This window comes from Choloepus didactylus, chromosome 10, assembly GCF_015220235.1.
Source record: "Choloepus didactylus isolate mChoDid1 chromosome 10, mChoDid1.pri, whole genome shotgun sequence".
Taxonomy (NCBI): Eukaryota; Metazoa; Chordata; class Mammalia; order Pilosa; family Megalonychidae; genus Choloepus; species Choloepus didactylus.
In genome coordinates, this window is record NC_051316.1 from 24696777 (window position 1) to 24715538 (window position 18762).

General features: G+C 40.0%; 1 protein-coding gene across 1 annotated transcript in view; it reads right to left on the reverse strand.

Moving 5' to 3' along the window:
* Positions 1-18762, reverse strand: part of LOC119504721 (contactin-associated protein-like 3) — a 228022-nt gene that overhangs the window by 54455 nt on the left and 154805 nt on the right. The gene's annotated exons all lie outside the window — the stretch shown is intronic.

Here is an 18762-nt window from a genome sequence, read left to right on the forward strand (position 1 = left end):
CGCTGTGAAACTTGCAATATTTCCTAGACTTTACATCTCTGAACTATATGAGGATTTTTTTATAACAGGCGGTTGGGATGGGAAAAGAAATAGACCTTTATTTTACACTTTCAGGTAAACTTAAATTCAAATCACATCTTCTATGCTCATTTCCATCTTATTCCATCCAAGAAGAAATCAGAAAAAATATCTCATCAAGAAAAACCTGATGCCTTTCTAATTGGTTTTTCCATCCCTCATGGCTTGGACATTGATCTCCAGAAAAGTGAGAGCAAAATCTCTTTTCTCACAGATGCCTCAGTGAAGTCCACTTTGTGCCTGGACATGCTATCTTTAGAAATGAGGGTCAGTTACCTGCAGTGCTTCTCACGGGAAACAGGTGCACAAGTTTTGAGAAGAATGGGAAGACAATAGGCATAGGTAACTTAACTTGCCACGCTGCATCTCTAGCTAAAGAACTGGTCAAGAAGATGAACTCATGATGAATAAATGAAGGACTGGTTAAAAACACTAGCAGCTGTTCCTACATCCACAAGGATAAACTGAATACCACATTGTTCCTTTGAGAATTGTAGCCCAAGATAAGTTTTTCAGAATTTCTTCAACTATCCAATCAGAACCACAGGTTAGAGCTGCCTGTTTTCTTTTATCTAGCCCAATTCTCTTACTATATAGTTAAGGAAACAGCATCATAGAAAAATTCATTTTCCCTAATTCACCCAACTAGAAAACTTTGGCACATGTTTCTATGTGATCCAGTAAGAGTTGCTGGGTTTTCTGAAAAGCCAGAGTTTCTAAAAGACTGCTAAAGTCTGTAAGATTCCTGAAATATTACATCCAAGTCTTCTTCTGTATTATAAGTGAAACAATGCCAGGAGGATTGAGGACCAAATCTTGGGCATTTCTGTGCCCATAAAAGAGTTGTTAATGGCCAAGTATGCTGCTTGTGGATCAACCTCTTTTGTGTCCCTGACCAAGACTTCAGAGGCAGTGGGCCCTACCTAAGTCTTCTGTTTGTCACAGTTGAGGAAGGTTCTGTGTTTGGGTTTATGCCGATACAAGGGGGAGTAATGGCAGCTCTAAGCAGATAGCCTCCAGGCCCCACCTCTGACCCCAGAGCCCTGGGAGAGAGCCAGAGTTAGCACCTGATATTGCCCCCACCCCCACCCCGGGTACCAAATGATCCATATTTATATTAGGGCCCTCATGAGGGATAACAGTCATGCCACAGTTATGGGGCTCTGGAGCACTCTTATCCATTTGCCTTAATATTTTAACACGTTATAAGCTACCATTAAACATCCCTGGGGCTCAACAGTATGCAGCTGCCGAATCTGTTCTGCATGGCCATTTCACATGTTTTCCATCCTCCAGTGCCTTCTTCGCATGGGAATTATAACAATGATCTCTTCAATTAATATGTCACATTTAAATACATTTGTGTGTGCCTGCTCATTTGTCAGTGGAAGCATCTGCTATGTAACTTGGAAGGACTCTCACTGGACATGACTCATATTCTTGAGGCAACACACACATGCGCCAGGCAGATCACACGTCCCTAGGTAACGGGAGGTGCTATTATTAGCATTTCCCCTGGTGTTTTAGCTCAGCACACAGCGCAATAGCAAATCAATCTCCTCAGGGAGAACAGGACGTCTAAGCTTATGAAATCAGATATGGATGGAATGCAGCACAATGCCGTAGTGGATGAGAGTTATGGGGAAGCCAATAAAATATTCTGAGCCTTAATTTCCATATTTAGTAGATGGACAGAATGGACTGAGTGGTAAATAAAGACTGAGAGTCTATTATTCTAGCCATCTTAGAGTGCTGATGTCACTGACCAGGCACACCGTTAGCCTTGCAGCTTTCTGAGCATTTATATTTTTACTGCTCAATAAGACCTCCCCACCTTGTCTGGTGGCAAGGCTTTTACATGCATGAAACAGCTTAAGTCCTGGTGTATGGCTACCCAAAGAGCAGGAAAATGAAAATTCCAGAGGCATTTGTCTCTGTTTCCGTTTGGAAGTATTGACAGGGACACACTCTTGTTAGTTTCTTAAGTCTGTTTTAGGAACTATCTTTAGTAAGCAAGCCAGAATAATGCCCCCTATGTGAGCAAAAGAAGGATTATTTCTACATAAAAGCCAATAAAGCAAATGAAAAAAGATGTAGGCTCGTGATGTGTGACAATCATCAAAGAGCAGCTCTTTCTCATTTTTAGAAATCCCAAAATTCCAACAGCATAGAATTTTCTGTAAGAAACTATTTTCAAGCAATAATTGCCACACATGATGAATCTACATTGATGCTGTGCTTTGACTGGATTCCTGCCAATCTCAACCTCAATTTTCAAGAGCAAAGCAGGGAATAATGAAATCACTAGAATTCTTACTGAGCAATGAAAAATACTGTGCAGCAACTGTGCATTTACTGGTGTTTACTAGTGAAACTTCCTTCAACCCAAATCCAGAGCTTCTTCTAGATAAATGTTTATCAAGGCTTGCTATATATTTAAAATAGCAAATGCAAAACTAGTAATATCCACAACAATTTTTGGTTAGTTAAATTAATACCTGTCTAACTCACTAGACTAAAAGTCTATGAAATCAGTTCATTCCTATTTTGGTCCTTGTGTCAGTTTGAACGTATTATGTCCCCCAAACACCATTATCTTTGATGTAATCTTGTGTGGCAGACGTTATCAGTGTTGAGTGGATTGTAATTCTTTCAGTGATTCTTTGGAATGCGCTCCACCCAGATGTGGGTGATGACTCTGATTGGATAATTTCCATGGAGGTGTTGCTCCGCCCATTCAGGGTGGGTCTGGGTTGATCAGTGGAGCCATATAAGTGAGCTGATACTACAGAGGGAACTCAGTACAGCTGTGAGTGATGTTTGAAGAGGAGCTACAGTGAAGAGGGACACTTTGAAGAATGCAATGGAACTGAGAGAGGAGCTTCAGCTTACAGAGACATTTTGGAGACGGCCTTTGAAAGCTGACTTTTGCTCTGGAAAAGCTAAGAGAGGACAAACCCCCCAAGAGCAACTGAGAGTGACATTTTGGAGAGAAGCTGAAGCCTAGAGAGGTCCTGGGAGAAAGCCATTTTGAAACCAGAACTCTAGAGCAGACACCAGCCATGTGTCTTCCCAGCTAACGGAGGTTTTCCAGACGCCATTGGCCATTTTCCAGTGAAGGTATCCGATTGCTGGTGTGTTACCCTGGACACTTTATGGCCTTAAGACTGTAACTGTGTAACCAAATAACCCCCCTTTTATAAAAGCCAATCCATCTCTGGTGTTTTGCGTTCCAGCAGCATTAGCAAACTAGAACAGTCCTCAAACAGCATAATACCGGGAATGTTGTAGTACAGAATAAATTTGTAGAATCATTGAGGGAACAAATGCATTGAATGGATGGCTGGAAATGCAGCTGTTTGACTAAGTGGAAACAGGAATAGTAGCAAGAAGAGAGGTGAAAAAGACAGAAAAGTCTATAAAAATAAAAAAAGCCAACATAAAAAGCATAGTAGCATAGATCTATCAGCACTTGTTCTATTAAGAAGTTTTAAAAAATAATGCAAATTGATTTCCATTGGGCTGACTGCTCTTTGGTCAACTATGGTGTTGCCAGACGCCTGATACAATTCCCTACAGAAAAAAAAAATCTATTTAAGAAACACAGTCATTTGATTTGCGTAAGTAAAATGATGGTGACTGAATTAACAGTGACAATAGTAAGTAAGGAGTGCTAGATTTTTAACTCATTGAATCAATGACTCAGAATCAAAAGGTGGGATGGGAGGGGTCTAGGTTATCAGCTTTTCCATCAAGCTCCCCAGGTGATTCTTATGAACTCAAAGTTGACAGTCACTGCTCTAACAGTAATCCATTTCCTCCCTGCAATAGTTGTTCCCATGATGCAATGTTTGAAGACCAGAATTTCTTAAACCCCAAACCACTGAATAGAGAAACAACCACACTGTGTTTACAGTGGACAAAAACAGTCCTATGTCTCACCTTATAGATCCACTGGAGCTCACATTTCTTATCCAGTCACCAAATAAATTATGTCATGTTTACTCTATTTAGCAAGGAAATCAATCTGTCAACAAAATTTCATAAGCGGTCCTTTCAAAAGAGTTTACCCTTTTGTTTTGTTTTGGTTATTTTTGTACTAAAGGTACTACAGTACATGCAGGGTAAGTCCTTTCTTATAAGCACTAGATTTTTGAAGACTGTTACCAAGGATGCAATTTTAGCCATTGGTTTAGTGTTTTGGTTACTGCATATTTTTTGCAAGTGATATCACTTATTTTTTTTTTTAAATCTTCATTTTATTGAGATATATTCACATACCAGGCAGTCATACAAAACAAATCGTACTTTCGATTGTTTACAGTACCATTACATAGTGGTACATTCATCACCCAAATCAATCCCTGACACCTTCATTAGCACACACACAAAAATAACAATAATAATAATTAGAGTGAAAAAGAGCAATTGAAGTAAAAAAGAACACTGGGTACCTTTGTCTGTTTGTTTCCTTCCCCTATTTTTCTACTCATCCATCCATAAACTAGACAAAGGGGAGTGTGGTCCTTATGGCTTTCCCAATCCCATTGTCACCCCTCATAAGCTACATTTTTATACAACTGTCTTCGAGATTCATGGGTTCTGGGTTGTAGTTTGATAGTTTCAGGTATCCACCACCAGCTACCCCAATTCTTTAGAACCTAAAAAGGGTTGTCTAAAGTGTGCATAAGAGTGCCCACCAGAGTGACCTCTCGGCTCCTTTTGGAATCTCTCTGTCACTGAAGCTTATTTCATTTCCTTTCACATCCCCCTTTTGGTCAAGAAGATGTTCTCCATCCCACGATGCCAGGTCTACATTCCTCCCCGGGAGTCATATTCCACGTTGCCAGGGAGATTCACTCCCCTGGGTGTCTGATCCCACGTAGGGGGGAGGGCAGTGATTTCACCTTTCAAGTTGGCTTAGCTAGAGAGACAGGGCCACATCTGAGCAACAAAGAGGCATTCGGGAGGAGGCTCTTAGGCACAACCATAGGGAGGCCTAGCCTCTCCTTTGCAGCAACCGTCTTCCCAAGGGTAAAACCTGTGGTAGAGGGCTCAACCCATCAAACCACCAGTCCCCTATATCTGTGGTCATGTTAGGAACCATGGAGGTGGGGTAGGCGAATACCCCTGCATTCTCCACAGGCTCCTCAAGGGGGCACTACCTCTTTTTTCTTTCCTTGTTTTTCTTTTTTTTTTTAACTTTCCCTTCTTTTTTAAATCAACTGTATGAAAAAAAAGTTAAAAAGAAAACAAACATACAATAAAAGAACATTTCAAAGAGACCATAACAAGGGAGTAAGAAAAAGACAACTAACCTAAGATAACTGCTTAACTTCCAACATGTTCCTACTTTACCCCAAGAAAGTTACCTAATATAGCAACATTTCTGTGAACTTGCTCCTACTATATCCATCAGAAATTAACAGACCATAGTCATTCCTGGGCATCCCCAGAACGTTAAATAGCTTATCTGTTCTTCTTCGATTATTGTTCCCCCTTCCTTAATTGCTCTCTATTGCTAGTTCCCCTGAATTCTACATTATAAACCATTTGTTTTACATTTTTCAAAGTTCACATTAGTGGTAGCATATAATATTTCTCTTTTTGTGCCTGGCTTATTTCGCTCAGCATTATGTCTTCAAGGTTCATCCAGGTTGTCATATGTTTCACCAGATCGTTCCTTCTTACTGCCGTGTAGTATTCCATCGTGTGTATATACCACATTTTATTTATCTACTCATCTGTTGAAGGACATTTGGGTTGTTTCCATCTCTTGGCAATTGTGAATAATGCTGCTATGAACATTGGCGTGCAGACATCTGTTCGTGTCACTGCTTTCCGATCTTCCGGGTATATACCGAGAAGTGCAATCGCTGGATCGAATGGTAACTCTATATCTAGTTTTCTAAGGAACTGCCAGACTGACTTCCAGAGTGGCTGAACCATTATACAGTCCCACCAACAATGAATAAGAGTTCCAATTTCTCCACATCCCCTCCAGCATTTGTAGTTTCCTGTTTGTTTAATGGCAGCCATTCTAACCGGTGTTAGATGGTATCTCATTGTGGTCTTAATTTGCATCTCCCTAATAGCTAGTGAAGCTGAACATTTTTTCATGTGTTTCTTGGCCATTTGTATTTGCTCTTCAGAGAACTGTCTTTTCATATCTTTTGCCCATTTTATAATTGGGCCAACTGTACTACTGTCGAGTTGTAGGATTTCTTTATATATGCAAGATATCAGTCTTTTGTCAGATACATGGTTTCCAAAAATTTTTTCCCATTGAGTTGGCTGCCTCTTTACCTTTTTGAGAAATTCCTTTGAGGTGCAGAAACTTGTAAGCTTGAGGAGTTCCCATTTATCTATTTTCTCTTTTGTTGCTTGTGCTTTGGGTGAAAAGTCTAGGAAGTGGCCGCCTAATACAAGGTCTTGAAGATGTTTTCCTACATTATCTTCTAGGAGTTTTATGGTACTTTCTTTTATATTGAGATCTTTGGTCCATTTTGAGTTAATTTTTGTGTAGGGGGTGAGGTAGGGGTCCTCTTTTATTCTTTTGGATATGGATATCCAACTCTCCCAGCCCCGTTTGTTGAAAAGACCATTATGACTCAGTTCAGTGACTTTGGGGGCCTTATCAAACATCAGTCAGCCATAGATCTGAGGGTCTATCTCCGAATTCTCAATTCGATTCCATTGATCTATATGTCTATCTTTGTGCCAGTACCATGCTGTTTTGGCAACTGTGGCTTTATAATAAGCTTCAAAGTCAGGGAGTGTAAGTCCTCCCACTTTGTTTTTCTTTTTTAGAGTGTCTTTAGCAATTCGAGGCATCTTCCCTTTCCAAATAAATTTGATAACTAGCTTTTCCAAGTCTGCAAAGTAGGTTGTTGGAATTTTGATTGGGATTGCATTGAATCTGTAGATGAGTTTGGGTAGAATTGACATCTTAATGACATTTAGTCTTCCTATCCATGAACATGGAATATTTTTCCATCTTTTAAGGTCTCCTTCTATTTCTTTTAGTAGAGTTATGTAGTTTTCTTTGTATAGGTCTTTTACATCTTTGGTTAAGTTTATTCCTAGGTACTCGATTTTTTTACTTGCTATTGAAAATGGTATCTTTTTCTTGAGTGTCTCTTCAGTTTGTTCATTTCTAGCATATAGAAACATTACTGACTTATGTGCATTCATCTTGTATCCCGCTACTTTGCTAAATTTGTTTATTAGCTCTAGTAGCTGTATCGTCGATTTCTCAGGGTTTTCTAGATATAAGATCATATCATCTGCAAACAATGACAGTTTTACTTCTTCTTTTCCAATTTGGATGCCTTTTATTTCTTTGTCTTGCCGGATTGCCCTGGCTAGCACTTCCAGCACAATGTTGAATAACAGTGGTGACAGCGGGCATCCTTGTCTTGTTCCTGATCTTAGAGGGAAGGCTTTCAGTCTCTCACCATTGAGTACTATGCTGGCTGTGGGTTTTTCATATATGCTCTTTATCATGTTGAGGAAGTTTCCTTCAATTCCTACCTTTTGAAGTGTTTTTATCAAAAAGGGATGTTGGATTTTGTCAAATGCTTTTTCAGCATCTATTGAGATGATCAATTGATTTTTCCCTTTTGACTTGTTAATGTGTTGTAATACATTGATTGATTTTCTTATGTTGAACCATCCTTGCATGCCTGGAATAAACCCCACTTGGTCATGGTGTATGATTTTTTTAATGTGTCTTTGGATTCGATTTGCAAGTATTTTGTTGAGGATTTTGCATCTATATTCATTAGGGAGATTGGCCGGTAGTTTTCCTTTTTTGTAGCATCTTTGCCTGGTTTTGGTATTAGATTGATGTTAGCTTCATAAAATGAGCTAGGTAGTGTTCCATTTTCTTCAATGTTTTGAAAGAGTTTGAGTAAGATTGGTGTCAGTTCTTTCTGGAAAGTTTGGTAGAATTCCCCTGTGAAGCCATCTGGCCCTGGGCATTTATTTGTGGGAAGATTTTTGATGACTGATTGGATCTCTTTGCTTGTGATGGGTTGGTTGAGGTCTTCTATTTCTTCTCTGGTCAGTCTAGGTTGTTCATATGTTTCCAGGAAATTGTCCATTTCCTCTACATTATCCAGTTTGTTGCCATACAGTTGTTCATAGTATCCTCTTATAATTTTTTTAATTTCTTCAGGATCTGCAGTTATGTCACCTTCTTCATTCATTATTTTGTTTATATGGGTCTTCTCTCTTTTTGATTTTGTCAGTCTAGCTAGGGGCTTGTCAATCTTGTTGATCTTCTCAAAGAACCAACTTTTGGTGATATTTATCCTCTCTATTGTTTTTTTGTTCTCTATGTCATTTATTTCGGCTTTAATCCTTGTTATTTCTTTTCTTCTACTTGGTTTAGAATTGGTTTGCTGCTCATTTTCTAGCTTCTTCAGTTGATCCATTAGTTCTTTGATTTTGGCTCTTTCTTCCTTTTTAATATATGCATGTAGTGCTATAAATTTCCCCCTTAGCACTGCTTTTGCTGCATCCCATAGGTTTTGGTATGTTGTGTTCTCATTTTCATTCGTCTCTATATATTTAGCAATTTCTCTAGCTATTTCTTCTTTAACCCACTGATTGTTTAGGAGTGTGTTGTTTAACCTCCAGGTATTTGTGAATTTTCTAAGTCTCTGATGGTTATTGACAATTGTATTCCATTGTGGTCAGAGAATGTGCTTTGAATAATTTCAATCTTTTTAAATTTATTGAGGCTTGTTTTATGTCCCAGCATATGATCTATTCTGGAGAAAGTTCCATGAGCACTAGAAAAGTATGTGTATCCTGGTGATTTGGGATGTAATGTCCTGTAGATGTCTGTTAAATCTAATTCATTTATCAGATTGTTTAGGTTTTCAATTTCCTTATTGGTCTTCTGTCTGGTTGATCTATCTATAGGAGAGAGTGATGTGTTGAAGTCTCCCACAATTATTGTGGAAACATCAATTGCTTCCTTTAGTTTTGCCAGTGTTGCATGTATTTTGTGGCACCTTGATTGGGTGCATAGACATTTACGATTGTTATTTCTTCTTGTTGAATTGCCCCTTTTATTAGTATGTAGTTGCCTTCTTTGTCTCTCAAAACATCCCTGCATTTAAAGTCTATTTTATCTGAGATTAATATTGCTACACCTGCTTTCTTTTGGCTGTAGCTTGCATGAAATATTTTTTTCCATCCTTTCACTTTCAGTTTCTTTTTGTCCCTGTGTCTAAGATGAGTCTCTTGTATGCAACATATTGATGGTTCATTTTTTTGGATCCATTCTGCGAATCTATATCTTTTAATTGGGGAGTTTAATTCATTTACATTCAACGTTATAACCGTGAAGGCATTTCTTGAATCAGCCATCTTATCCTTTGGTTTATGTTTGTCATATTTTTCCCTCTCTCTATTAATATCCTTTATTGTACCCATACTGAATCTCTTTAGTACTGAACCTTTCTCCAAGTCTCTCTGTCCTTTCTTTGTTTCTCTGTCTGTAGGGCTCCCTTTAGTATCTCCAGCAGGGCAGGTCTCTTGTTAGCAAATTCTCTCAGCATTTGTTTGTCTGTGAAAAATTTAAGCTCTCCCTCAAATTTGAAGGAGAGCTTTGCTGGATAAAGTATTCTTGGATGGAAATTTTTCTCACTCAGAATTTTAAATATATCGTGCCACTGCCTTCTCGCCTCCATGGTGGCTGCTGAGTAGTCACTACTTAGTCTTATGCTGTTTCCTTTGTATGTGGTGAATTGCTTTTCTCTTCCTGCTTTCAGAACTTGCTCCTTCTCTTCTATGTTTGACAGTGTGATCAGTATATGTCTCGGAGTGGGTTTATTTGGATTTATTCTATTTGGGGTTCGCTGAGCATTTATGATTTGTCTATTTATGTTGTTTAGAAGATTTGGGAAGTTTTCCCCAACAATTTCTTTGAATACTCTTCCTAGACCTTTACCCTTTTCTTCCCCTTCTGGGACGCCAATGAGTCTTATATTCGGACGTTTCATATTATCTATCATATCCCTGAGGTCCATTTCGACTTTTTCAATTTTTTTCCCCATTTTTTCTTTTATGCTTTCATTTTCCATTCTGTCATCTTCGAGGTCACTGATTCGTTGTTCAACTTCCTCTAGTCTTGTACTATGAGTGTCCAGAATCTTTTTAATTTGGTCAACAGTTTCTTTAATTTCCATAAGATCATCCATTTTTTTATTTAGTCTTGCAATGTCTTCTTTATGCTCTTCTAGGGTCTTCTTGATTTCCTTTGTCTCCCGTACTATGGTCTCATTGTTCATCTTTAGTTCTTTGAGTAGCTGCTCTAGGTGCTGTGTCTCTTCCGGTCTTTTGATTTGGGTGCTTGGGCTTGGGTTATCCATATCGTCTGGTTTTTTCATATGCTTTATAATTTTCTGTTGTTTTTGGCCTCGTGGCATTTGCTGAACTTGATAGGGTTCTTTTAGGATTTGTAGACCAATTGAAGTCCTTGTCTCTAATTTATCAGATCTACAGCTTCGTGGAGTACACTTTCTCTAACTAACCAGCAGGTGGCGTCCACGAGCCACCTGTTCTCCACAAGCCAGATCTCCCCTGCTGAGCCTTTTTGGTGAGTTGGGGAGTGAGTCTTGTGGGGCCCAATTGGTGTACCAAGCTTGCGTGTGTAGTTGGTGTTGCCTGCCCTGTATGTGGGGCGTGTTTCTGGGCAGTCAGGGAGTGGGGGGTGGCTCTAACAATCAAATCTCCCTGGTGATCCTAGAGTTTTAAAGCTGCTGCAATAGTCTAATCCTTCAGTTCAGTCCTGCCGCAGTTTGTCTCTGCCACTGACCCACAAGTCCTTGGTATTGGCGTATGGCTCCTGAGACTTGCAAGTGGGCCCCTCTTCCAGGCCGTGCACCCCGGGTCCTCTGTTGAGGGATGACTGTGCTATGTCACAGGTGAGTGCCGTCCCTCCAGTGCCGTCCCCCACAGTTCTGGGCTGCTGGGCTGTGTAGGGAGGCTCCCAGTCTGCTCAAATGATGGCTGAATGGGGCTTTGTTAATTCACACTGCTCTACCTTCCCAACTCTGGGACAATCAGCTGAGGTTGCAGGGAAGGGTAATGTCCACGCCCAGTTTTGTGGTGTGTGCCTGTTATTTGAAGCACTTCCGTCACACTGGGTTGTCTGGGGCAGTTCTGGGCTATGGGGCTGGCGATGGGCAGGAGTGTTTCCTGTCCACCAGGATGATGGCTGTGAGCGGACACCCCCCTTTTCTTGGGAAGTTGTGGTGTTTAGTGAATTTTCTCAGCCACTGGATTATTGCATTTTGTCTCAGAGCTCTCCTAGTTCTGCTCTTGACTTGACCTGCCCAAATTGCAAGTCTTTGAAGCTTTCTGTATTGGGTTTCTTAGAGTAATTGTTTTAGAAAAAGAAAAAAGGATTAAAAAAAAAAAAAAAAAAACAAAAAAAAAAACGTGCCCTCCTTAGAGATCTAATGGGTTATTGAAATGCTAAGAGACAAAGCAACCAGGGCCATTAAGGAAAGGTCCACAGGGCAGAGAGATCAACTTTTCTTTGGGATTTGCATATGCGCCTCAGGGCCTGAGCTCGGGCCTGAGCTCTGCCCTTCCCCTTTCTATGTTCACCAGAACTCCAAAAATCCTCCGCTTTTATTTTGGAGTTTTTCATGTTGTTTTTTTTCTATGCCTGTCTCCTCTCTGCTGGGCTGGCTGCTCTCAGATTCTCTGGTGTCTGGTCTCCGTCTATCTATGGTTGGAGTTTGGATCAGCAGAATGAGTTTCCGATAAGGGCTGCCACTGCAGTTCTCCCTTCTCCTTCCCGGAGCTGACAGCCCCTCCTCCCACAGGACTGAGCCTGGCAGGGAGGGGCGCGGGTCCCCTGGCCACAAAAACTTACAGATTTCGCTGATCTCAGCAGTTCCACGCTTTCATGAGTGTTGTATGAAGTATGCCCAAAGTCAGATTGCTCTGTGGTGTCCAGTCCACGCAGTTCCTGGCTTTCTACCTACTTTCCTGGAGGAGTAACTAAAACATACAGCTCACCAGTCTGCCATCTTGCCCCGCCTCCATCACTTATTTTTAACAATTAGAAAGTATTTAATTGTCTACAGGCATTGTAGCATCATGAGGAACACAACATTTTCATAGTGGAATTATTTCCAGGCTGGGAGAACAGGACCAGGTATTAGTTTTTTGTGTATCAATAACTGGATTTGTCAGAGGGAAACTCAAACGACCTTTAAACACTTTCATTTCCTCATCCGTTGATGCTGAACGGTAATGAGCTTATAGAGATAACTTTGGTGCATTCCTTGTGGTTTTCCCAGCAACATTCTGGATTCTTTTTAAAAACTTTTGACTAAGCATTTTGATGCATAGCTTCTGGATATACTTACTGGCCATGTGGATTGATCTCTGTTTTTCTTGGCTTCAGCACATGCTTTCCTAATGACTTTGAGTTTACTGAAAGTACTTGGTGTTTAATATTACTTGGAAATCTTTGCTAAAATCTTTTTAGCTCTTGCTCTGGGTCCTGCTTTTCTTTCTTTTTCATGACCCATTTGATATTTCATCTCCATCTTAATTTATGGAAGCTTAGAACACTTTTTCTCATCATAATGGATCAAGAATATGTTGATTTCACTTCTTTTTATACACAAGAGTTAGGCAACTACAAATTTCTGTAAAAAACTTAATTCCCAAAGGGCATGTGATACAATGATCTGTAATTAAGATTTGTTCATTTGCAATTTAATATGAAAACATACATGATTATTAAGTATTCTTTGATAAAAATTTGTAGGGCCACCCCAATCAAGATGGCAGACTGAGATGCTTCAGGGCTCTGTTTCTGCACAGAAGCTTTGAACAATCAGCACAAAATGGCAGAAACAACTTTCTCAAAGCTCCAGAGAATAGTTAATGGACTGCAGTAACAGGACGAGAGCCAAATCAAGAAAAAGCCTTCTTGAAAGCTGAAGGACCTTGTGGTATCCTGGCTGGCCCATTGCCCACCCTCACCTACTCGGTGTGGAGCTGTCCTGGACTCTCAGTGCATATCCCTGGCCCTGGTTCCAGAGGGAGCACAATAACCCTCGTGCACATACTGAGAGCAAGAATTTCTGGCCCAATCTGTCTGGAGGTGGCCAGAGGGACTTGCTGCCCCAGAACGTGGCCTGCATGTGGAAGGAGGCTCACAGAACTCTCCTACAGAACACTGTGGGACAGCAGTCAAGTCGTGCTGCGTGGGGCAAGGGATTGCTGGCTGTAGGACATACAGTGCAGTGTCGGGGACCTTGAGGAGATTATGTCCTAGGGAAGAGGGGACATCTGGATGTGTGTAAATAGGGGGATTCCTAGGACCACATGAACATGCCCAAAAAAAGATACATTCACAGAAGGGATCAGGTGATCCCTATGCTCTCTCCTGGAGCTATTCTCTAAACTTACTACATGGATAAGTTCTGAAGGAGGGCCCCCACCCAGGTCAATTTGCAAAGATTAGGGAAGGTGTTTTCCTTTTTTCCCTTCTTTTTTTTTTTTTGTTTGTTTGTTTGTTTGTTTAGCTCATGTCTCAGAGTCAAATCCCAATGATAACACATTAAAATATTAAAATGTCCAGATTTCAACAAAAGGTTACAAAGCATACAAAGAAACAGGATGCCACGGCTGAAGAAAAGGAGAAGATAAAGCATTAGAAGCTGTCAGTGAGGACGACCAGACCTGGGACAAACCAGGCAAGAGATTTTCTTTAAATGGTCCCAAATATGCTCAAAGAGAAAAAGGAAAACAAGAACAAAGAACTAAAGGAAATTAGGAAAATGAAAGATGAACACAAAGAGAATACCAATAGAGAGACGGAAGTTATGAAAAGGAACCAGGAAAGCTGAAGACCACAGGAAGACAAAATAAAAATTCCCTAGAGGAGTACAACAGCAGATTGGTGCTGGCAGAAGAAAGAATTGGTGAACTTGAAGATAAGACAATTGAAATCACCCAGAAAGAGAAAAGAATTAAGAAAAGTGAACAAAACCTGAGGAATCTATGGGATATCATCAAGCGAAGCAATATACACATTCTGGAAGTCCCAGAAGGAGAAGAAAGAGAGAAAGGGGCAGAGAGAATATTCAAAGAAGTAATGGCTGGAAATTTCCCAAATTTAATGATAGACATGAATTAAACACATCCAAGATGCTCAACAGACCCCAAACAGAATAAACCCAATGGGACCCACACTACTCCATGTTATAATCAAGCATTCAGATGCCAAAGAAAGAGAATTCTGAAAGCCACAAGAAAGAAGCATATAAGGGAGCCTCAATATGATTAAGTACCAATTTCTCATTGGAAACCATGGAAGCAAAAAGGCATTGGGAAGACATATTTATGGTGCTGAAAGCAAAAGTATTGCCAAATGAGAATTCTATATGCAGCAAAACTTACTTTCAAAATGAAGGAGGCATTAAAAAAAATTTAAAAAAAAAAAAGCTGAGGGACTTTGTCATCACTAGACCTCCCTTATAAGTAATGCTGAAAGTAGTTCAACAGGGTGAAAGGAAAGGGCACTAGACAATTGACTAAAGCTGCATGAAGAAATAAAGATCTCCAGTAAAGATAATGACATGGGTAAATATGAATGACAACATTATCATTTTTTTGGTTTGTAACTCCACTTCTTATTTACTACTGTATCTAAAAGTCAAATATATAAAATGCAATGATAAATCAGTGGCTTTATATTTATAATGTATAAGCATGCAATTTGTGATGAGAATTACATAAAGTTGCGAGACAGAATGGTATAGGAAAAAAGTCTGTGTATACTATTGAAATTAAGTTGGGATCAAAGCAAAAGAGGTTGTTATAGATTTAGAATATTAAATCTAAGCCCCATGATAATTACAAAGAAAATATCAGAGAATATGCAAGCTCATAGAGATGGAAATTAGAGTACAGGTTGCCAGTGGTGGTGGGAGAGAAAATGGGAGTTAATGCATAATGGGTATAGGGGTTTCTGTTTGGGCAGATGGAAATGTTTTAGTAATGGAAGGTGATAAGGATACTGCAATATTGTGAATGTGTTTAATTCTACTGAATGGTATGTTAGGGAGTGGTTGAGATGGGGAAAGTTTAGGTTGTATATATGTCCTCAAAATTAAAAAAAAATAATAAGAAAAGAACAACTAAAAAGATAATGACAATTAAATGCAATACATGATCCTGGATGGGATCTACCAAGGCAGGGGAAAAGGCTCAGAGACATTATTGGGACTTAGGAAAAAACTGAAATATAGACTGTTAAGCTTTACATCAATGTTAAATTTCCTGAACTTGGTAACTGAACTTAAGGTAGTTACGTGAGTGAATATTCTTGTTCTTAGCAAATGTACACAGCAGTATTAAGTGTTCAAGGGCCATGATGTATATAACCTAAACTCAAGTCAGAAAATGGATAGATAGATAGATAGATAGATAGATGATACATAGAATGATATGGCATGTATGGCAAAATATTAAAATCAGTGGTATCTGGGGTGTAGGGATATGTTGGAGTTCTCTGTAAGGGCTTTGAATTATTTTTGTAACTCCTGTAAGTTTGAAAGTATTTCAAAACAAAAAGTTAAAAAAATTATAGGGCAGTATAAAACACTAAATTATTACCCATGTCATCCATAAACCTCTTTACACACTTGCATATACATTTGAGTCTCATTATTCATGGTAGTTATGTTCTATGAAGTCACTGAAGAACACTGAATCGGCAAATACTGAACCATTGCCCTTAGGGGAAATGCAGGGTTAGGTTCGTATGATCCATTTTTATCAACTGAGCAATATAGAACTGTGTTTTATGTCTTTCTAATTAGAGACACCTTATTTAATACCTACTGTTGGTTCCTTAACATTGAACTTACAACCAGTGGCACCAAAAGTAGCTCATACCTGAGTGAAGTGCCTCTAATGCACATATGGTCTAACTAGTGCACATATTTTCTCCATAAAGTTAAGGACATGAGACGGCACTGTAGCACTATGCTTAGGAGCTATTTTAAATAGTGAAATCACCAACAGAAAGTGCAAAAATGTGAAAAATGCAGCACTAAATATACCACTACAGTATAGAAGCTGAAAGAGAAAGAAAGAGCCTTGTTCGACCTCAGCTGGGGTTCACGCAACAAATATTCTGTCACTCTGCGCATGTCTGGAAATGACCATGGACGTGCAGTAAGCACTGATTTTGAAGTTACAAATACTTTTTAGTGAATAGGCAAATTCACAGCTACGGAATCTGTGAGTAATGAGGATCCACTGTATATCTTAAAGCTCTTAAGACTTCTGACGATTAAATTCAGAGAGTTGAAAAGATGCATAATTCACGAATTTAATGCCTTATCATTTACCTTAATGTATGTGAACAACTGGGACTGCATTTGTAGGCATGTGCAAGCTCCAGGGATTCAGTGGCAGAAGATGATATATAACCTACACTAACTACATAAGTGGGAAAAACAGTTCAATTGCCTGGACAGCAAATGAACAGTTGCACCAACATCTTAAATCTGCCTGCTTTTTTTTCTTTTCCTCATTAAATTTTGTTTTAATGGGTCTCAAAATTCTGTGACAGATTTTTGGTCGTTGTTTCTATTTAAAAAGTACTGATTTTAAAAACTCATAACTTAAAACTGCCACACAAAAATAAATGGTCCACAAGACATTCCTTTCCATCTGAAGGTTTTACGATGCATTGTTATCATTAACCAGTCTTTTACTCTTAAACTTAAATGGCCAATTGAGACAAAGTTCCGACACCATTCTTCCACCACTGATTAAGGCTGGGGTGGCAGGTGTCATGTAGCTTTCTGAGCTTTACGGACAGACCTGGTGACCTGGCCAGCTCCAGCAGCCTTCTTGTCCACTGCCTTGATGATACCCTCAGCAACTGTCTGCCTCATATCACCAACAACAAAATGACCCAGAGAAGGATAGTCAGAGAAGTTCTCAACACACATGGGCTTGTCAGGAAGCATATCAATGATGGCAGCATCACCACATTTCAGAAATTTGGGGCCATCTTCCAGCTTCTTAAAAGAACAGCAATCAATTTTCTCCTTCAGCTCAGCAAACTTGCAAGCAATGTGAGCTGGGTGACAATCCAGCAGAAGTGCACAGCCAGCACTGATTTGAGCTGGATGGTTCCGGATAATCACCTGAGCAGCAAAGCCAGCTGCTTCCATTGGTGGGTCATTTTTGCCGTCACCAGCCACATTGCCATGACGAACATCTTTTACAGACGTGTTCTTGACATTGAAGCCCACATTGTCCCAACGAAGAGCCTCAATCAAAGCTTCATGGTGCATTTCAACAGACTTCACTTCAGTTGTATTGTTGGCTGGAGCAAAAGTGACCACCATGCCTGGCTGGAGAACAGCAGTCTTCACTCAGTCCACAGGACAGTACCAATACCACCAATTCTGTAGACATCCTGAAGGGGCAGACGCAAGGGTTTATCAGTTGGATGAGTAGGTGACAGGAGGCAATCCAGAGCTTCAATGGGTGACTTTCCATCCCTTAAACCAAGTCATGTTAGCACTTGGCTCTAGCATGTTGACACCATTACAACCAGAAATTGGCACAAATGCTATTATGTCAAGGTTGTAGCCAATTTTCTTAATGTAGGTGCTGATTTCCTCAACAATTTCCTCATATCTCTTCAGGCTATAGGATGGCTCAGTGGAATCCATTTGGTTAACACCAACAATTAGCTGATTCACACCCAGTGTGTAAGCCAAAAGGGCATGTTCATGGGTCTGCCCAGTCTTGGAGATACCAGCTTCCAATTCACCAACAGCAGCAGTGACCATCAGGAGAGCAGTCAGCCTGAGATGTGCCTGTAATCATGTTTTTAATAAAGTCTCTGCATCCTGGGGCATCAGTGAGGGCCACATAATACCTGCAGGTCTCAGATTGCCACAGGGAGATATCAGTGGTGATACTACACTCACATTCAGCTTTCAGTTTATCCAAGACCCAGGCATACCTGAAGGACCCCTTTCCCATCTCAGCAGCCTCCTACTCAAATTTTTCAATGGTTCTTTTGTTGATTCCACCCCATTTGTAGATCAGGTGGCCAGCAGTGGAGAACTTGCCTGAATCTACATGTCCAATAATGACAATGTTGATATGAGTGTTTTCCTTTCCCATTTTGGCTTAGGATATAGCGATGGTTTTCATGACACCTGTGTCCTGGCAGCAAACCCGTTGCAAAGAAAAAAAAGCTGTCTGGGTTTTATTTCCTCATTCTGTGATGCTCTTGTTCCCTCTCCAATTTAATTCTTGTGAAGACATGGTAGGATAAGCACACTCAACTCAAAGCTCCTTAGTTCCAGGACTGTGGTTCCTAAACCTGTGTGCACATCAGAATCACTAGGGTAGCCTAATAAAAATACCGACTCCCCTAGGATGTTGCTCCAGAATCTGTGTTTGCTAAAAGGAGAGCTTTCCCTTACAGGACAATCGTGTGGGAAAGTGACGATGGCTTACTCTTGAAGGTGCTGTCATCAATGATGGTGAAAGAAGTGGGAGCAAGTTGGTTGGGTTAAATTAATTTGAAAATTCACATTCCAAAATACTTTTTTAAAAATACCTACTGCCAAGGATGTTATAACCACCCCATGGGCTTTG